This window comes from Panthera pardus, unplaced genomic scaffold, assembly GCF_024362965.1.
Source record: "Panthera pardus isolate Hobbes unplaced genomic scaffold, ASM2436296v1 HiC_scaffold_8, whole genome shotgun sequence".
Taxonomy (NCBI): Eukaryota; Metazoa; Chordata; class Mammalia; order Carnivora; family Felidae; genus Panthera; species Panthera pardus.
In genome coordinates, this window is record NW_026527013.1 from 94,810,113 (window position 1) to 94,825,727 (window position 15,615).

The following is a 15,615-nucleotide window of genomic DNA, read 5'->3' on the forward strand; positions in this document are numbered from 1 at the left end:
CCTCACTCGCTTGTTTTCTTCTTTCCATGTGCACGAGCAAGCCGACTCTCAGACATACACATCGCACATGTGCTGCTCCTGGAGTAGCCATCTGCACCCAGGGGAAGGCACACGTGTAGTGTGCAAAACAGACATGCACACATGCGCGTGCAAACAGCATTTGGTTGAAAGTATAATTGGAAGTATTTGGTTTCTTGATATTAGGGTTTTTTTTTCTCCTTTTAGTGGTAAGGAGGAAAAAGAGGTCTAGAAAAGTCATTTTCTTCCTTTTTTTCTTTTTTTAACTTTAATTGGGCCTTCTCTGGCACAATGTAGAAACTTCAGCTGCTAGAATCCAAAAAGGATTATATACCTTCATTAATCCAGATTGTTTTATGTTTGTTTTTAATTTTTTATCAAAGATAAAGAGCAAGTGTGAAACATTTTAAAATCTAAATTTTAAAATCTAATATTTTTAAAATCTAATATTTTTTAAGTTTCTTAGGATAATAACAAAACTTTAGTTTTTAAGTTAATTAAGAATAACTACAGTTTTGCCTTTGAGAACTTACTCTTGAGGTTCACAGAAGCTTAATTTGGAATAAAACAGTGGAGGTATCCACTTGGCAAGCATCACCAGCTATCCTTACGTACATATTCCTTTCTTCAGAGATTCTTAAGCCACTCTCTGTTTTTGCTGGGCAGAGAAATCTGACCCTTGTATGCTAAGCATTTTACTTTCATTGTTGACTATAACCATTTGTCACCATGAAACATTATTATTTTAAGGTAGCAGGGAAGCAAGACTGCTTGCTGCATGATGGTGCTATAACTCTTGTTGCCGAGAAGGAATCAAAAAAATGGGACAGTGGCTGATGTGGGAGATCACACCAGCAAGAAAGAAGCATATAGAGAAACAGAGACAAAGAGAGGAAAAGGAGGAAAAGGGAAGGACAGAGGGAGAGAGGGAGATGGAGATGGAGAAGCAGAGAGAGAGAGGCAGGGGGAAAGATACCGAGAGGTAAAAACAGACCTACGCAGAAAAGCCAAAATTTCCATGAAAAGATTTATGAAAGGATGATACAGCTGTTGCTAGGGAGCTGGGAGGAGAGCAGACAGATACACCATCCTCTAAAGATTTTTAATATAAACCTGTATGTCTTTGTTCGCATCATCTCTCCAGTGAGGAGACTGGATAAAGAAGAAAGGAAATATGGTGAAGCCATCTTCTTAGACACACAGTTTTAACAGCACCCTGTGTAGCTGTTGTGTCGAGGGTATGCCTGAAGTCAAAGGGCACAGCCTCACTCCCCAGAATTCCAAGGCCAAGGCTGTACCCATCCAGCTATGGGGAATAATAGCCCCACTCCCATGTACATGATGGCTCTTAGACAACCCAGGCAGGTTCTGCCTTCCCCTAAATGAAGGAAATGTATTTTAATGAGCTGTGTGTTTAGTCTTACTGTTACTTAGGCTTGGGTTTGAAGAAAGAAATCTGGTGCTAGGGCAAACCAGCAGTGGCTCCTCGTGGTACTGCTCCCAATGAGAATCAGAGGAAGTGGCATGGGGGTTAGTGCTACTCCAGGATCACCTGATCACCTGCCTGTATAGTTAGGGTCCTCCCGAGAAACAGAACAAATAGAATGTATATATGTATATGACAGAGAGATTTATCTTTGTTTTAAGCAATTGGTTAATGCAATTATGGGGGCAGTATCAGGCTGGAAAGTCTGGCAGGTATCAGTGTTACAGTCATGAGTGCAAAGGCAGTCTGGAGGCAGAATTTCTTCCTCTTCTAGACATCTCAGCCTTTTTTCTTAAGGCCTTCAACTGATCAGATGAGGCCTGCCCACATTATGGAGGATAGTCTGCTTTCCTCAAAGTCTACTGACTTAAATGTTAATCACATCTAAAAAATATTTTTACAGCAACATCTGTTGTGTTTGTACCATAGCCTAGCTAGGTTGGTGCATAAAATTAATCATCACACAGCTCTATGGTATAACTGGGGTGAATAGTTTTCATCCCTTCACTGACCCAACATATCAAAGATTCAGAGGTATGAAGTAGACATATGTCTACATTGCAGCCAGTGTGATAGAAACTGGGACCTTTAGTTAGTATAGTTGCTGCTTTATTCTACCCCAAGAAAATTCCTTCCAGAATTAGGTCTTTGAAAGGAGCCTTCTCTAAGGAATCTATCCTTGTCCTGAATTCAATCCGCCTCTCTAATCCAGACACTCTTTACTCCATACAACCCTTTAACTCCCTCAGTTGGATGCCCCAGCCACCATCACTGGAAACTTCACCCCACCACACCCCTTGGTGCATCCTCTGTCTGCACTCTGAAACGTCTCATACTCTGGCTTGATGTTCACTGAGCTATCTCTGCTCAGTTGTGGGCTCCAGAAGGGCTGACAGAGTCAACTCAGCTCCTGTGAGAGAAAACAAATACGGGTGCTTCAATTCTCGGTCGCTCAGTCTCCTCAAAAGTGAAAGCTTTGGCTTGCTTATCTTAAAAGTAGGTGTGTCAGATTTAGAAAAACACACAAAAACAAACAAACAAAAAAAACCATGACATTTGAATGTTAGATAACAAACAGATGATTTTTAGTATAAATACATCCCATACTTGGGACATACACTAGAAAGTTATTCATTGTTGATCTAAGAACAAATAATTTTTTTGTAATAATATGTCCCATGTAACATTTGAGATGTACTTTTAAAAAAAATTATTCTTTGTTGACCTGAAATTCAAATTTAACTAGGCAATTTGTATTTTATCTGGCTATACTTCAAGATGACTTAAAACATAAAGACACTCCTCCAACTCATTCACTGTTTTTATCTCAGGGACTGGATTCCTTGGGCTGGTTTCCTATCTAGTAATAGATATTTTTTTGTAAGCAAGCCTGTCAGTCTTGTTTCTCTGTAACAATAGCTTCTGACCACCTCTCTTCCTAGTGGCCATCTGCCCTGGAGGGATGGGGCCACTCCAGCTTTATTTCTCCTCCTAATCAGGGTATGGTGGGAGGAGTATCCACTTTGCCCTGTTGAGGTCGATATATTTTCATAGAAAGGATTACTGACATCCCCAGTCACCCAAACTCAAGACTCTAGAGCCAGGGGAATGTGAGTGGCTCAATTGGTTAAGCATCTGACTTCAGCTCAGGTTATGATCTCGCAGTTCGTGAGTTTGAGCCCTGTGTCAGGCTCTGTGCTGACAGCCCAGAGCCTAGAACCTGCTTCATATTCTATGTCTCTCTCTTTCTCCCTCCCTCTCTCTCTCTCTCTCTCTGTGTCTCAAAAATAAACAAACAAACAAAAAAGACCCTTGTGCCATCCCCAATTCTCTCTTGCCTTTGGTCCTCCCTGCCTGGGCTTTATTCATAGTGTCTTTTGTATCCTTTGCCTTTTATCTCAGACATACCTTTAATCCACATTCAGTATTGTTCACAGAGGTGACAACATAACCTCTGACTTTTTCTTCCTACCCACAACACCGGTCTTCTACAGTCCATCCACCACACTCCATGTCCTGAAGTTCAGTATCATTGTGAACATTCAGACACTCCCAAGGCTCAGAAGCATTCTGTTTCCAGAATGTCTGCCAAATGAAGTTCTCTATTTTGGCCTACTTCAAGTTTATCCCAACAGTCACACGTTTTTTTCTGTTAAAAAAAAAAAAAAAAAAAAAAACAGTAAATTTTTTAGTCTTTGAGAGCTATATAGTTTCTGTCACAGTTACTCACCTCTGCTGTTGTTGCACGAAAGCAGCCATAGGCAATACATCAGTGAGTGGGCATGGCTGAGTTCCAGAACAACTTTATTTAGAAAAACAGGTTGCTGGGACAGATTTGGCCCATAGGCTGCAGTTTGCCGATTCCTTCAATAGCTGACAAATCAAACCTGTTCTCCCAAATCCCAATGCAAGTGTTATTTTCTCTGTAAAGCTCTCTCTATTCCACCCAGATGGAAGTGACTCCTTCTTCACTTCATGTACTCAACACTTTATGTCTTTTTATGGCTGTGTCCACATTCTGCCTTGAACAGAGTCCATGCCTCATCTCTCTGTTGGAATATTAGGCATCCCCTGCAGAGGCCACTGTAATCCTTTACACAGGGTATGTTCAGTAAGAAAGTAGTGGTAGGAATAATGATCGAAAGCCATGGGAGAGTGAGTCTAGAGAAAGGGCAGGGGCTTGGTCAACTACAGCCTGCTGCTCTCCTTGGAAAAGTGTGAGTTCCCCTGAAGACCGTGGATCGACATAAAATGCCTTCTGGAGAAGCCCAACTTCCAGACCAGTTAGTCATTTAAACACATGGAAGCCTACCCCTTGAAAACAAATTAGCTAAGCATTCAGTTCCCCAGCCAGGAAGGTTGGTATTGCAAATGAATTTGGACTGAAACCATTTTCCTTATTGAAACACACCCAAGTTCTGAAAGAAATAGCTTCACCTGATCTGAACTGTCAACACATTCCTCCAAAATCCATCCCTTGAGAGAACATTGTTACCTGCTTCAGCTCAAAATGCACATGACTGCAAAGCATCTGAGTTTTTTGAAGCAGGGCTAGAAACAGCCAGGCCCTGTGTGCCTCACAGAAAGGGTTTCAGAGCTAGGAAGAATGAACTCAGGAAAAGAGCAACAATGCAAGCGGTTTATTTTAGCAAAATAACTAGGAAAGTTCAAAATTATTTTAAAGTTAGCACTTATTGAAAATTGCAAGCCAATTTATTTCTCTAGTTCTTTCATATTTTTATCAATTTTTGGACTTAGGGATAGTTTAGTTACTATACACTTTATTTTGTCTTTGTAATCATTATAAGTACATGTCATGTCTTCTTAATTAATCTGCAGGTTTCTCAAGGGTAGGATACACATTTTCTTTTCTTGCATACCACCTGGAGCATTATAATACCAGGGCCACAGCAAATGCTCAATAGGCATATAATCAATAACTGAATATATGGGACGCATTAACCTGCTAAAGTCTTTGGTGGGGGAATTAAGTTATTCAAGTTAATTTTTTTTTTAAAAGAATTCTCTTCTCTTGAAATCCTGATCCTACCTCCTTTCCAACCACCAATTAGTACCTGTATTTTAAGTCCTTTGGAATTTGTATAACAATAAGAGGGAAAAAGGAAAATTTTGCTTGTAGCTATGTTTTATTAGATTTAAGTCTTCTTTGATGGCACAACACACCGGCACTTGGATAGATGAAAAGCAGAACTTTTTGTTACTTGCCAAAGGACAGCAAGCTGCCAGGCAGGGCCACATGGAGGTTTACACCAGGGGGTGGAGGCAGTTTATGTATGTCAAGCAGAGTGGGGTTAACTAGGTTGAGCATGCTCCCTGTGAATTGGCTGATTTGAATAATTTCATAAGCTCTAGGACTTAGGGATTGTTTCTAGTTGTCTGGTACTTGGCCCAGGGGCAATTAGGTCTGCTGCATTGACTCCTGGTGTGTAGGAGTTCCATAAGAGAAGTCACAGGAATGTGGACTTGAGCTGCTCAAAAGGGGGAACTGACTTGCTTTCAAGCCAGGCCTCAAAACTGGATCAAGATGCATTTTTTAAATACTATATTAATGGGCTATAACACCCTCATCTACATTTCATGAAAGGAGGGGACTCCCTGTATTGTTCTTGTCTCTGTACCCCGATGGCTAGGATGGCAAAAGCATTCACAATTGAGTAAATAAAATGACTCCAGATTTTCACTTCTACCACAGGGCTGGAGGGTGGTCCACTGAGACTGCTAGCCTGAATTCGATACTTTCATTAGGTATTAATAAGACTTGCACTACAAGAAAAAAGTGTAGTAAATTCTAGTCAGGAAAAAAGTGAATACGATCAGTATTGCTCTGTCAAGAGATAATATCCATAATCTGGAATATTTTCATTTTATTGGAATGACAGACACAAATAAAATGATCAGTGTTTATTGTACTGATCAAATCTGAGAGCAAAATGACATTTGGGGGTAAGAGAATTGGGAATGAGAGAAACAGAAACTGGCCAAATGCCAGCTAAATTGCAGTGGTTCTGTGGGGTAGAAGATAACAAAGCTTCAAAAGCCTAGCAGCAAAGGAAAGGTAAGAAATGAGACTGGATAACAGAAGCTCATGAGCTCTGGAAAGAGAGTCACTTATTTTATAAGATCACATGACACTAAGAGCATTTGGGGGTGGTTATCATAACCGATTGGCAAATAAAACCTGAAAGAAAATGCACCTAGATTTAGTGTACATAAATAGGAAATAATATCTTGGAAAGTATGTCTTGAAAAGTAAATTATTAGCCCAGTGAATGCACAAAAACAGACTTTAATAAATGATATTACACCACTACAGTGTTTCTGTGTAAAGTAACACAAAATGCGGGCTCCATGAAAAACTCTTGACAAATTTAGAAAACTGCAAGTTAAACTAACTTAAATGGTTTCTTCATAACAGTACCAATCAAATTCTTTATTATGTTAACATATGTTGGGAACCTCCAAGAAGAAAGTATGGTGGGAGGGTCGTAGCCACAGAACCCTCCCCTCCTTTCATGGAATAGCACATGTAACTCTTGTTCCATAGAAAACTCTTTGATAAAGCCTAACATGATTTTTTTTTCCCATCTGTGTTAGCAACACGAGTTATTTTATTCTGTCAGAGAACTTAAGCAACTACATTCTGGAACCCATAAACACCATCCTGCCTCTTAGGGACTAACTAAAAAATTCTCCTCATGTCTAATATAGGTATTTATGTCCTCTGAGAAAATACATCTGGGGACATTTTGGGGAAAGATGATATACATATATGATAATATCAGCTCTCCTTAGTGCTAAAAACATAAAAATAAAAAACAAAGGCAGGATATGGTGAGCAATGAGAGAATATCACACCAATCCTAGTGTTAACCACTGTTCCATAATGTTCCTCTTCACCTACTTAATTAGAAGCCTAAAAAAAATCAGCTTAAATTCTGGAACCAAAGAGCAAGCTAAAAATAATAATAGTGACTAGAATTTCAATTTCTACAAGTCTTTGCAAACTGTGGCAGTGGTTTCTATTGAATAAGAGTCTGATTAAGACATCAAACAATATCAAATATCAGCATTTAGCTACTTAGCTTGACATGTCAAGCAGAGGCAAAAGCTGTAGTCAGCATTCTAGGAACAGTAGAATATGATAGGCAGGTCCTTGCCCAGCAATTTACCCAGTGATTCTGAGATAAATGGTCTGTCTCTCTTTTTTTTGCTATAAACTTCCCTGCAAAATATTGTGTTTCTGATATCCTAATGGGGCAATTATTTATTGATATTTTTAATGATGTAAGCTCATTTCATGACTTTCAAGAAACTACTGACATTATTTTTGATTCTTTATTTAGAATTCTACTAAATATTTATATGTTTATATGAGTCATAAACACATAGCCATGGAAGCTACTCTGAACTTTCTGATGTTACAAGGAAAACAGCCCAGAGGAAGTTGATGGGTTTCAGTAGCACCTCCAACAATGGCTTCTTTTATTGAAATATTGATTGAGTACATGCCATGTGCTAGGTCTTTTGTCCCCCAGCCTGCTCAGCTCTGTCATTAAAACTAAATGGCCAGGGCAGCCTAGTCAATCAGGCAGCTTTTGAATTATTTTCAGTGGCAAAAGGAATAGAATGAAGGTCACATAGCCACAGGTATCAAGCAGGCATCCTGGGCTCATATATTGCCATTGGCTAAAAGAACTCACACCTAGGAAACTACACCTTTAGAAAACTCAGGTATACCTATATGCCAGGTAGCAAAATTACGAACACCATTTCCAAAGGGGCAAAGAAAATGACCTTTCTTTATTTTCCTATAAGTATGGTGACCAAAATTGGAACAATTCCAATTTGCACCTTTTGTCCCAGTGTCTCAAGTGGTCTAACATTTCCCTCAGGTTTTTTAATTTTTTTTTAAATGAAGAATTATTAATAGCTGCACTGGTAGCTCTCTACTTTGTATTTTCAGCTTCTGACATGGTTGTCTAGTAGTGTGGGAGATATGGGAACAGATTTTGTTTCTACTTTAACCTCCCTTTCAAAGACAGCATGCATAGCACTTGCTGGTAAACATAGTGTCTTCAGGCAAGAGAGAGCTATCTCATGAAGTTAATTCCTCCCAGTTTGGGTGCTGGTAGGAGAAAAGACTCAACAGCACTGCCCCTAATTGCCATTGTTGGGTCTGCCAATTGTGCTGTGGCCTACACTACACCTACAGCCTTCAAAATGCATGAAGCCACTAGCTGTCAGTTGGCAGGATCAGTAGAAACTTGAGACTTCATTGCTTAGTTGGGAAACATGAATGGGAGCCGGAGCCTGGGCCATCATATAGAGCTTATAGAGACCAGCCTGAGTACTCTCATTACATGGTCTTGTTACTTATTGTTTGGTTTATGTACATATATCTGCATTAATTATTATTTGGTAATTTTGTTTTGTAACAAACTCAGCAGCAAAGAGGCCAAAAAACAAACAAAAAAGCAAAAACCTAAGTTCTGAATTTCAGTTTCACAACAAAGTTGATGATGAATGTGGACCTTGCAAAGAATGTTTATCAACACAACTTACCATCTACCATGAGGGCTAAGGGACACCACTCCCCACATAAACACCAGAAAGATACATATCTACTGAAGAAGTACCAACATTTATTCCAAAAGTTAGAAGTTAATTTAAGACTATATCCAAAAATGACCAAATGTATGCCTGCAGAAAGTACATTTACATATCACTCAGTGAAGCTTGACTTTTCATTTACCTCAGATGATTTTCTTCATAAACTTCGCCCACTTTGCATTCCAAGTTTTCTTTTGGACAAATGAAAAGTGAAGTGATAACTCTTCATGTGTTGGCTCCATTAGCAGAAGAACTGCACAGTTCAATGAGACTAGTTTTATGCCAGTGTCCTAGATAAATCAAAGAGAAAATTGGCTCCAGTAAAGGTTTGTTTTTCTTTATTCAGTTCATGAAATTGAAATACATCTTTTTGGATATTCATTCTGACATTACTGTGAATTCAGGTAAGAATTTCAATATTAAAGATAAAACTTTTGTGATATGTAAACACAAATTTTAGCAGAGTACAGTGTTGTGAGAAAAACAATATTCTTAATTAAGGAAACTTTGGTGCAGATATGTCCTTGAAATTGCATCCTAAAAAATGGCTATAGTCCACTAATGAAAATAGTAACTGTCTTTGCCAAAATATATAAATATTATACACACATAACTGAGCTATAAAACTTTATGAATAGGGCACCTGGGCGACTCAGTCAGTTAAGCATCCCATTCTTGATTTTGGCTCAGGTCATGATCTTACAGTTTATGAGATCTAGGCCTGTGTTGGGCATGGAGCTGCTTAAGATTCTCTCTCCTCTCTCTCTCTCTGTCCTTCCTCTACCTGTGTTTTCCCTCTCTCTCTCTTTCAAAATAAATAAGTGAACTTTAAAAAAACAAAACAAAACCTTTATGTGGAAGCTGGTGTTCAACATCTTTATGGAAATAACACTTTCTTTGCTGCCTGCCATCCAGGTCTGCCCCTAAAGTTTGTAGAACTGATGGCAAGAATAGCAATGGAAACCCACATACCATAAGTCTTAAGTTTTTATAAGTTATGAATCAAGCTATCAAACTGCTAAATAAAATATGTTTAATCCTACTATCACAAATATACTTTCAGTAATGGCCTAGAAAGCCAGGTTATAATTTAGAATCCCCAGAATCCTTGAAATCCCTTTCTGTAATTTGCTCACCCTAACCTGAGCTCTTCTTCCTTCAGTTCCCTCTGGCACAACAAGGGATCTCATACAAATAGGCAAGGAGATACCAAACTAGACCATGTGTCAAAGCTCTATTAACAGTACCTGCTCTGGCTACAAACCAAACAGTTATCCCTTACCCAAATCTTAGGCCATGGAGGATCCATACCAGTAGTGAGATACACCCTTGGAAGGAAGTACCCAAGGAAGATGGCTTCCCATCTCTGGGAGCATGTCTGGACCATCTGGGCAAGGAATTCTGGGACCTTAGTCACATGGGTATTTGTCTGATAGTACATGTCTTCTTGGCCCCTTAGATTGGAGTTGAGCTGAAAAAAAGGTCAGAAGTGAGCTCTAAAGTGTAGGGCCATGGGCAACAGTCTATTTTGCTCAGATTTAGGTCTAAGAGTAGTACTGACTTAACTAATCTTGCACATGAAACCCCAGTTTATTTAATAGACATTCATCATCTAGTTAAACCCTTCACATGTTCTTCAAACCAATCAAATCAATTGCATTTTAAAAATGTTTGAGGTTGGGGCGCCTGGGTGGCTCAGTCGGTTGGGCATTCTACTTCAGCTCAGGTTGTGATCTCACAGTTCATGAGTTTAAGCCCCACATCGGGCTCTATGCTGACAGCTCAGAGCCTGGAGCCTGTTTCAGATATATATTCTCTCTCTCTCTCTCTCTCTCTCTCTCTCTCTCTCTCTCTCTCTCTTTCTGCCATTTCTTTTTATTTACAGTTTGTGTTCAATGCAAATAAATTCCATAAAATGAGAAGCTATTATGAATCAAAGCATAAATACACAAACATAATATACAATACAAAATAGTACCACATTCAGGCTTGAAACAAAACGGAATGTTCATTCACACATACAGTTATCTTGAGATCTGTTGGATATGGTTATTCTGGTGTAGGTCCTAAAGATGGAAAAAAATGACTTTGGCTATCAAGACCACTATGGTCATATTAGGTACTGGAACATCTAAGCTTCAGTATATAACCATGCGAACTAAAGATCTTAGAGTGTCTATTTTTTAAAAAGCTTTCTGTGCTTTGAGGCAGTTGTGAAAAGATTTACTTTCTAGAATGAAGCCCACTTGAGGCTTAGGACCAGGTTCTAACTATCTAAAGATATTGACTAACAGAAAGTGTTCCAAATGTAGCTATTCTGATTCAGAGTTTTAAAGAAAAGTATTTACAAAAAGAGTATAGATGTTTTTCTGAATATAATGTAGGTAAGCTTCCAGTGTTCACTTTACAAATACTTGATTTACAATTTTGGCTCTTGTACATATTTGCCTTTTTAAAAAAAAATTTTTTTAAGAGAGATACAGAATCCAAAGCAGGCTCCAGGCTCTGAGCTGTCAGCACAGAGCCCAATATGGAGCTCAAACCCATGAACGTGAGATCATGACCTGAGCTGAAGTCGGATGCTCCACTGACTGAGCCACCCAGGTGCCCCACTCATATTTGCCTTTTTAATTTCAAGATCTGTCAGGGGGTACCTTGATGGCTTAGTTGGTTAGGCTTCTGACTCTTGGTTTGACTTGACTCATGATCTCACTGTTTGTGAGATTCATCATCTAGTTAAAACCTTCACATGTTCTTCAATCCAATGATATTTGGCATCCTCAACATTTCCTGTGTCAATAAAATAAGGGGTGGAATTACATCCAACGAAGACCTGTTTTTTCCTTGTCACACTGGGTGTCCAGACACCATTTGGATTGAGTTTAGAAGATGGAGAAATATAGATGTTTCTTGGCCTGAGTCTCTTAACGTTAGAGATGTAGAAGGGAGAATGAGATCATGAAGAGACTGTTGACTGCAGAGCACCGCCTGTAACCACGGTGGTAGCATTAACTGGATTTGGAGCAGTCCAGGTATTGTGGGAGGAGTTACTTGAAAGTGTACAACAGTTGTTTTATTTGAATAAATCTGCCTGGGTAGGAGCAGTGCCAGATGTAGCAGCCCCAGTCTGAGCCTGGCCACCAACGCTCTGCCCACATCCACTCCATCAGTGTCAGCGCAAGGTGAGTGGAGAATCGCTGGCTCACAGTGGGCTCAGGCAAGGTAAAAAATGTTTGAGGTTTTAAAAAACCACTTTTAAATTCAAGTTAAGTGCCTAAAAATGGTATTGAAATACACATAGACATTTACACACGTTCTAGCATATTGTTGATGTTGAAATATTTTTAAAACAGGTTATAGACAACATACAAGGTCAAATAGGCATTACTTAGTGTGGCTGAAGTAGACTCATGATTCCTTATTAAAGATGCTTCTCCATGGAATTCCCCATCTGATTAAATTATTCCACCAACATCACCTTCCATATATGTGCTTCAGGAAAAATTCTAGACTTTAGCCTTGATTTCTTGATTTCTCACTTTTTACAATCAATCTCTTGTATCTATCCAAGTCATTTTGATTCAACCTCTAACTCATATCCTAAAGCCATCTTCTTTTCTTTGCTACCAACACCTTAGTCTAAACTACCAGATTTACATCTATTAAGGAAAATGAACTGATGTGGCAAGGAGTCTAATCCCAGTCCCTAGTGGTCACTGTTCTTCTTTTCTAGATGTCTGAGCTAGCCTCTGGATGAAATGTCAATGGTCTGGCTCCTGGTTAATTCTTTGACACCCTGCCCACTATGTTCCAGCCACACTAGCTAACTTTTTGGGCCCTGAAAATGACAAACTTACTCTTGCTTTGGGGCCTCTGAACCAGCTGCCTGGCTGTCTCTGTCCAGACAGGTCTTCCCCTTGTCTTAGCATGGCTGCCTATTTCTTGTCATTCAGACCTCAGCCTACATGTTATCTTCTCAGAGGAGCCTCCCTGACCATGTATTCTAACTTGGATCCACCCTGTCATGCTTTATTACCTCTGCTTATTTTAATTGTCTGCATTACACATGTTTAGATGTATGTGTCATCTCCTCCTAGCTAGGATATAAGCCCCATTGACAGTATAAGTCTTGTTTATGTTGTACAACTTTGTTTCTCTACAATGGAGAACAGTGCTTGGTACCTACAGGTGCCCAATAAATGTTTGTCAAATGAATGGAGAAATAGATGTTTCAGAACAGAGCCTGATAGTTTGATAAAAGGACTATCAAATTATTCTACCTGACTGGTATTTTTGGTATCAAACACTCTCTAAATAAATGAGTTAAAATCTGAGAGCTCAACACTTCTTTTAGGGGTAGGAATTAATTGTGTAATATTTGTAGTAGGATATAATCAAGATCCACTTTAAAAATATTGGGTGTATTATTTGTTTCATTTGTGCATCACTGAATGATTTACATTGTACTGGGTAGTCCTAGAACTTACCTGTTTAACTTTCCTAATGTCTGATCCACCAATTAACACGTGAAGCTCTGCACATGAAGCTCTTGGCCAGAATTTTAACAGAATCAAAATCAGAATCCCTTGTGATGCTCCAGCAAAGAAACTCATCAGTATTCTGAGAAGAAAAAGAAAAAAGGAAAAAATTATTGTCTTAGATAAGAAGTCTTGGGTTATAGACTATTTAATACTTAATCTTTTGTATTAATTTCTCTCCTAAAAAGAAGAATGTGCCTCAGTTTGCAATTACAGGGCAATGGGGACTGGAGTGATAGAGATAGGGAACAGAGGATGATTGCACATGTGTGAATTGCCCATTGACTAATAACTTGAAGTATTAACTGGTTCTAAGTTCCTTTCTTCTTCACTTCTCCTATGATTGTAGCCTTTAGTTCCGTGAGATATAAGTCTTCATTAACCACAGGAGAAATCTATCAGTTCAAAGCTCAAATTGAAGCAGTGGTGTGTTGGTAAATGTTCAGGAAATGGCTCTCTAGAAACAGAGCCCTGATTTATGGTGTTTGTTGGTTTCTGTAGTGTAAATAAGCCCAGGATAGCTGATTTCAAGCTACCAATGAGACTTAATGTGGAGTTAGGAAGAGATGCTAATAATTAGTTTTTATGAGCTAGTATGACCTGGCTGTAGCACACAACTGAATCAAAAATACAAATTCCATTTCAAATTCATAAAGTTTGATGCACATACAAGACAGAAAACGAATGATAATAGATAAAATGAGGTGGATCAACTTCACATTCTATTGCAAGACATTAAAAAGAAACAACTTTAAGCAGGAGAGAGAGGAGAAGGAAGTTTAGAAAGAAGCGATATTAGGGATGCCTGGCTGCCTCAGTCAGTAGAGCATGCAACTCTTTTTTTTTTATTTTTTTTAATGTTTTTATTTTTACTTTTGAGACAGAGAGAGACGGAGCATGAGCAGGGGAGGGGCAGAGAGAGAGGGAGACACAGAATCTGAAGCAGGCTCCAGGCTCTGAGCTGTCAGCATAGAGCCCGACACGGGGCTTGAACTCACGGAGTGTGAGATCATGACCTGAGCTGAAGTCGGACACTTAACCGACTGAGCCACCCAGGTGCCCCGGGAGCATGCAACTCTTGATCTTGGGATTGTGAGTTCAAGCCTCATGTTTGATGTAGAGATTACTTAAAGATAAAATCTTTCAAAAAAGGAAAGAAGTGATGTTCTTTTTATTCTCCCCAGCTTTACTGAGATATAATTGACATATAGCATTGTTTAAGGTGTACAATATGATTGTTTAAGTCTAAGGTATCCATTGTGGTTTAGACTTGAATTTCCTGATGTTTAGTGTTGATGAGCATCTTCTCATGTACCTGCTGGCCATTTGTATATCTTCTTTAGAAAAATATCTACTCAGGTTCTTTGCCCATTTTTTTAATTGGACTGTTTGAGGTTTTTTTGTTTGTTTTTTGTTTGTTTGTTTGTTTTTGCTATTGAGTTGCATGAACTCTTTACACATTTCAGATATTAATCCCTTACCAGATACATGTTTTGCAAATATTTTCTTCCATTCTGTAGGCTGTCTTTTCATTTTGTTAATTGTTTCTTTTGCTGTTGTTTCTTTTTTTGATTGAAGCTTTTTAGTTTGATGTAGTTCCCCTTTTTAAATTTTACTTTTGTTGCTTGTGCTTTTGGTATCACATCCCAAAAAATCATTGTCAAGATGAATGTCAAAATTTTCCCTATGTTTTCTTCTAGGACTTTTATGGTTTCAGGTCTTACATTTAAGTCTTTAATCCATTTTGAGTTAATTTTTGTGAGTGGTGTAAGAGAGTGCTCTGATTTCATTCTTTTGCATGTAGATATCCAGTTTTTCCAATATCATTTATTGAAGAGACTATCTTTTCCCTGTTGAGTATTCTTGGCTTCCATGTCAAATATTTGTTGACTGTATATGTGAGAGTTTATTTTTGGGCTCTCAATTCTGCTCCATTGGTCTATGTGTCTGTTTTTTTGCTAGTACTGTACTGTTTTGATTACTGTAGGTTTGTAATATAGTTTGAAACCAGGAAGTGTGATGCCTCCAGCTTGCTCCTTCTTTCTCAGGATTGCTGTGACTATTTGGGATCTTTTTTGGTTCCAAATGAATTTCAGGATAGTTTTTTCTGTTTCTGTGAAAAAATGCCATTGACATTATGATAGAGCTTGCATTGAATCTATAGATGACTTTGAGTTGTATGGTCGTTTTAACAAAATTCATCCAATCAATGAACATGGGATGTCTTTCCATTTATTTGTGTCATCTTAAGTTGCTTTCACCAAAATCTTATTATTTTCATTGTATAGATCTTTCACCTCGTTGGTTAATTTATTCCTAAGTATATTATTATTTTGATGCTATTGAAAGTGGGATTGTTTTCTTTACTTTTTTTTAGATAGTTCATTGTTAGTGTGTAAAAGCACAACTGATTTTTGTGTGTTGATTTAGAATCTTGCAACT

General features: G+C 38.5%; 1 long non-coding RNA gene across 1 annotated transcript; it reads right to left on the minus strand.

Moving 5' to 3' along the window:
- Positions 1 to 1,629: 1,629 nt before the first annotated feature.
- Positions 1,630 to 3,637, minus strand: LOC109263675 (uncharacterized). The gene is made up of 2 exons (XR_002078331.2): positions 3,413 to 3,637; positions 1,630 to 2,414 (listed from the first exon to the last, which is right to left on the minus strand). It is a non-coding gene; the product is annotated as an uncharacterized LOC109263675 (long non-coding RNA).
- Positions 3,638 to 15,615: the final 11,978 nt, after the last annotated feature.